Raw genomic sequence first — 6,167 nt, 5'->3', positions numbered from 1 at the left:
GGATTTATTTCTCTCCAAGTAAATATCAAATAATTCCTTGTTTAATTGCAGCCATAATTTTTGATAATTAGGCCTTTTATAATTGTGGAATTTTTTTAATTTATTTGCCTATATTTTATTCCTCCACAATTAATTAATTAATTTATTCATGGACTTAAACCTAGACTATAAGTAGCACCTAAACAAACCCTAGCCACCATTCTACTCACCATTTTCGTCCACCTCTCTCTCTCTCCCTCCCTACACGTTTTTCTCCCCTCTCCCACTCTTCCTCCTCCATCCAATCCTTGTTCTTGCATCCATTGAAGTTCATTTTCAAGAATCTCCGACGAATCGCATTGTTTCTTGCATCTACCGATTCATTCTTGTCAAAGAAGGTATATTGGCTTCACTTTTCCTCATTCTTTTAGTTTGAACCATGTTCTTGAATCCTACATGCATGTAGTGGGTGTAGGAATCGTAGATCGCAAATTTAATCGGGGGGAAAAGTGAGTTTGCTTGAGAACTTTGATAGTTATACGTTTTCGATTGAATTGTGTGATGTTTGTTTTGAATCTTTGGTGAATGATGTAAGTTTATGTGCAAACATGTTTAAGAGAGTCTTATCAAGCATGAATGTGTGTTATAAGCATGAGAATTTATGTTTGGGTGATTGAGAAGGAAACCTTAATTTCGAAATTGTGAGTCTGATAACTGTGACTTTCGACCAGTAGCTTCTGATGTGTAATTGACCTAACAAACGGTCGAATTTTGATGTGAACATTTTACTGACTAAATTTCAAGGTGTTTTCTGAGTCTCATGTAAATTTCAGCCCGTTATGTGGAAAAATGAATTTTTGAAAAATGTTTGAAGTCGACTGCGCAATTCTGCCTGAAACGTGTGTTCTCGACCAGAAAGTTTCGTATTCTGTTTGACCAACTAAATGACCTCCGTTTGATGTGATTCTTAAACCATATGAAAGTTTGAAGTGTTTTCTGAGTCGTGTAATAATTTCAGCTTCTTTGGACATCGTATGAATTTATGGTGAATTTTTCAAATGGACTGCGCAATACTGCCAGAATTTTTATGTTCCGACCAGAGTGTTGTATTAGTGTTTTGACTGACCAAACGACATGATTTGAGCGTGAAACTTTACCTGGATGAACTTTAATGTGTCTACTGTGTTGTGACCAAATTTCAGCTTCATATGAGGTCGGGTGAATTTTTGGTGATTTTTACAAACCAACCGCGCAGTTCTGCCAGTTTTGCTGTTTTACGAAAATATCATTTGTGCTAAGTTTTGATGAATTATATGATGCATGTGTGATTTGAGAAAGCATCCTATGACGTGATTTTGTGTGACTCGTTGAGAAAAGTATTATGACATGTCTTTCTTGTGTTGATGAATGTTGGGATGGGTAAGAGAACGATAAAAAGGAACAATAGGACATGCATGAAAATATAAGTTTATGAAAGACTGATTGTGTTGTCGTTGGCAAGGGTGATTGAGTATACGTGAGCTCGAGGAACGAAAGTTTCATAAGTTGGAATTGAATTGTTAAGCGAACGAGGTGGGCTTTCTTTTCAAACTTCTTTATTTTCCGAAAATATTACGTGGAGTTATAAGGGTGGTTTAACTATTATGTCATGCCATGTTTTTGTTTGTGAGAATGTTGTCTGATGCCTAGTTCGTCTGAGCTTGCTCCGTTAGGCTATAGGGCTGTGTTGTGAAACGAATTCGGGTCTGAGTAGGGCCGCAAACCCTATCAGGCTGTGTACACTGGTGGGATCGTGAGCCGTCCTTGCTAGTCGGCCGGTCTCGGGGGCGAATAGTGTGGCCACACTTTCGTCTCATCGTGATGATGTTTGTGATTGATGGAATGATGTGGAAAGTGGGAAGATAAATTGACTGGCCAGTCTTGAAAAGTTTTGTGTTCTCGTGATATTTTTCTGCTATCTAAAACTCGAGATCACTGGTATGGGTGACATAATTAAATTAAAATGTTTTCGGCATGAGCCCATTGAGTACATCAAGTACTCAGCCCTGCATATTATTTTCTTATGTGCAGGTTGAGCAGGATGTTGCGGAGGATGTTGAGCTAGCCTTAGGATGCGTCGTGTCTTCATACATAGGCGTGATCCTTGACTCTCTCTTTGAACCTTATTTCCGCTGCTGTGTTTTTCTGAACTATGTTTCTTTATCATAAATCTTTTCCGTACTATGTCAAGCATGTTTTGGTTGTGTTAGGCTTGAAACGAGTTGTTACAATGTTACTTGAAAATGATGTTTTTCACAACTTAAACTAAATGTTATTTTCTTAGGAGTTGGATGAGTTCTAAATTGTGGTTTTCCGCTGCTTCCTTTTTAAAATGTTTTTCATAAGCTGTTTTTGTTTAATAGTAGTAGTATAACTCTAAGTTTCTTTAAAATTATATATATATATATATAACGTTTTCTTCATCATTTAAGTAATTAAGTTTTCGATAAAAGTCTACCTTGCATGTTTTAGTCGCGATCGCCGCGTCAGTATGGGCGGTCGTGACAGTTTTGAGGCTATATTTTGGTTCGTTTTAAGTGCTAAATCCACAATTCACATCTTATAATTGTAATATTTGTACTTTTAGGTGTTTTGATGTGTTTTATGATAAATGTGCAGAATAGAACATAAATTGTAGGAAAAAAATACAAAAATCGGTGTCTGGAGCAGGAGTGCATTTCCAGCAGTCCGCTGGAAACCAACGGCCACTGAAGATCAACCCAATGAGGATCAACGGCTGACATACCTTGGAAATCACATTAAGGAGTTACGACACGCCCAACGGTCGCTGGATTGTGCAGTGGCCCGCTCAATCACTCCAGAAGACTCTTGGGAGAAGATTGTCTGCCCGCTGGCTTGTGCCCAACGGCCCGCTGGAATTCGGCGGTGAGCGATTAGGTCAAATCCGAGTCTGATTTATTACCAAATAAAGTCAAATTTATTCCTTGCTGCCCAAGGACGTCCAGAGCCATGTAAATACTACCCCAAGCTTCATTCAAATCATCACCTCTTCCACTGCAATATTCCACTATACAATTGAAAGAAGATCTCTAGAGCTTTATAGCAAGAGAAGGAGTAGTCGCCTGGAAGACCAGTAGATACAATTATTCAAAAGGGTGATCTGCCCTCATAGCGAATTGATCCGGATATGTTCACTCTGCCGATTACTATTGGAGATGTGAAAATTGAGCATGCAATGTGTGATTTGGGTGCTTCAATCAATGTGATGCCACTTTCGATTTATAATAAGTTAAAAGGAGTAAGTTTAGTGGATACACCAGTAGTCATTCAATTGGTTGATCGGTCTTGCATTCGTCCAGAAGGAATACTAGAGGATGCCATAGTTAAGGTTCATGATTTTCTTTATCCAACTGAATTTTATGTTATCCGTATGAGTGAACCTGAATTTAAGGAGTCAAGTGGCATACTTTTGGGTAGACCATTCTTGAGAATAGCAAGAACTATCATTGAAGTGTTTCATGGGACTATTTGCTTGGGTTTTTTCATGGAGAGAAATTCACATTTAACATTGATGAAGCTATGAAAATTCCGATGGATATGGAGAATCTGCATTATATGGATGTCATTAACCCACTTGTTTGAGAATACCTTGAGACTGAACTCATGCAGGGGAAGTTTAATCATTCGGACATGAACGAATCCATTGAAAGAGAGGTTGCAAGTTGGCGTGAAGCAATAAAGACTCAAGGGATGACTGATAAAGAAATTACTAAAGCAATAATGGAATTCTGCAAGAAGCCAAAATCTACTGGATCAACCAGATCTATTCAACTGGCCAGTCTGGAGAAAATGCCAAAAGTGGATGATCTAGCCACGAAGACACTTCCCCTAGGCTTAAAGTACGCCTATCTAGGGGAGGAAGAATCCTTACTTGTGATCATCAGCAGCAAACTGACTCAGAAGCAGAAGGGCGAATTACGAAAGGTGTTGGGAAGGAACTAGAAGACAATTGGATGGACTTTATCGGTTTGGTAAGGATAAGCCCTGATCTTTATATGCATCACATATGCCTAGAAGAAGGTGCTAAAGGTCATAGAGATCCACAGAGGAAGCTGAACCCGAATATGCGGAAGGAAGTAATGAAGGAAGTGCTCAAGCTACTGTCTCTAGGGATCATCTACTCTATCCCGGATAGCGAATGGGTCAGTCCATTACATATGGTGCTTAAAAAGTTTGGTATTCAAGTGGTGACCAACTCTAAGAATAAACTGGTTCCAACAAGGCTAGTGACTGGCTGGCGAATGTGTATAGACTACAGTAAGCTAAACTCCGCCACTAGAAAGGATCACTTCCCACTACCATTTGGCATCTACGCTTATAGAAGGATGCCACTCTGATTATGCAATGCTCTAGGAACATTTCAAAGGTGTATGATGAGAATTTTTTTGGATCTACTGGAGGAGTGCATCAAAATCTTTATGCATGATTTTACTGTATATGGTGACTCCTTTAAGACATTCCTGCGTAGCCTGGATGTGGTATTGGTGTTGGGACTGGCAGCGGAAGCGTGCAATAAATCAGAGACTAGATCTATTTAGCAGATTATTCAGACAAACTCAATTCGCGCAATTATCATATGTATCATGCTCATAACTTGAATTAAAACATGCTTTTGATTAATAGAAACCTAAAACATGCTTTTCTACGGAACAGAAGTAATACCTTCTTGATTCTCCAAAGAATCGTAGATGGCTTGCTATTTCTCCACATGTCGATCTTCAATACTCGACCACGGATCTTCTGACTGGTATCCCGAACTGTACTCCGATATCAGTGTGGGCTGATCTCACCGGAACACTAGGACTCGAATAAAGAAGACAGAATTCTCACGGATGAGAGCTGGAAAAAATTGACTTGCTCAAAGAGAGAGAGCTCGAAATTTTCGAAAATTTTGATGTCAAGAAAGTTCCTAAGCCATACAGCCTCCTTTGCAGCCTCTGAAACGGCCACATATTCGGCTTCCATGGTAGAGTCCGCAATGCATTTCTGCTTTACACTCTTCCATATTATGGCTCCACCTCCTAAGGTGAACACATAGCCAGAAGTAGATTTTCTCGAATCCCGATCAGCTTGGAAATCTGAGTCGGTATATCCTATAGGACATAGCTTGGCTGCATTGTAAACTAGAGCATAGTATTTTGTCCTTTTCAGGTACTTGAGTATGTTCTTTACGGCAGTCCAATGTCCCGGGCCAGGATTTGATTGATATCTTGCAACCATGCCAACAACAAAGCAGATATCAGGTCTAGTACAAAGCATAGCATACATGAGACTACCAACTGTCGAGGCATAAGGTATCCTGCTCATCGCTTCTATCTAAGATGGTGTTTTAGGACACGTCTCTTGAGATAAATAGATTCCATGTCTGAAGGGCAGGAAACCTTTCTTGGAATCTTGCATGCTAAATCTTGTTAGTACAGTATCGATGTAAGATTCTTGAGATAAGCACAACATTCTCTTTTCACAGTCTCAGAGAACCTTGATGCCTAGAATGTGTCCCGCTTCTCCCATATCTTTCATCTCGAACTAGCTTGACAACCATGTTCGTACTGATGACAGCATCTCTTTATTGTTTCCAATTAGGAGAATGTCATCTACATATAAAACCAAGAACACTACATTTCCCTTTTCAACTTTCCTATACACACAGCTTTCATTAGGGCACTTTTCGAATTCAAACGTTTTGACAGTTTGATCAAAACACTGATTCCATCATCTAGATGCTTGCTTGAGGCCATAAATGGCCTTCTTAAGCTTCCAAACCATGTCCTCCATGCCTTTTACGGCATAGCCCTCGGGTTGTTCCATGTAGATGGTCTCCTCAAGACTACCATTCAAGAATGCAGTCTTAACGTCCATCTGCCATACATCCCAGTCCATGTAAGCTGCAATAGACAACAGTATCCAGATCGATTTGAGCATGGCCACCGGGGAGAAGGTCTCATCATAATCGATGCCTTCTTTTTGGGTATACCCGTTGGCCACTAGTCTTGCCTTAAAGACTTTGACTCGTCCATCGGGTCAACGTTTACGTTTGTATATCCATTTGCTCCCAGTGGCAGTACAGCTTTCGGGTAGGACAGACAAATCGTATACGTCTTTGTCTATCATAGATTGTAGTTCTGATT

At 39.8% G+C, this 6,167-nt stretch overlaps 1 long non-coding RNA gene across 3 annotated transcripts; it reads left to right on the top strand.

Moving 5' to 3' along the window:
• Nucleotides 1-246: 246 nt before the first annotated feature.
• On the top strand, nucleotides 247-4,475 carry LOC121747338. Of its 3 annotated transcripts, none has more exons than XR_006039184.1 (2): nucleotides 247-377; nucleotides 2,050-4,475. It is a non-coding gene; the product is annotated as an uncharacterized LOC121747338 (long non-coding RNA). The 3 variants fall into 3 exon arrangements; XR_006039185.1 differs by lacking the exon at nucleotides 247-377 and adding an exon at nucleotides 1,533-1,551; XR_006039183.1 differs by lacking the exon at nucleotides 247-377 and adding an exon at nucleotides 1,752-1,956.
• The last annotated feature ends 1,692 nt before the right edge of the window (nucleotides 4,476-6,167 follow it).

Source organism: Salvia splendens, chromosome 9 (genome assembly GCF_004379255.2).
Source record: "Salvia splendens isolate huo1 chromosome 9, SspV2, whole genome shotgun sequence".
Taxonomy (NCBI): Eukaryota; Viridiplantae; Streptophyta; class Magnoliopsida; order Lamiales; family Lamiaceae; genus Salvia; species Salvia splendens.
Note: the sequence above shows the minus strand (reverse complement) of the source record. Positions and strands in the feature narration are given on the sequence as shown.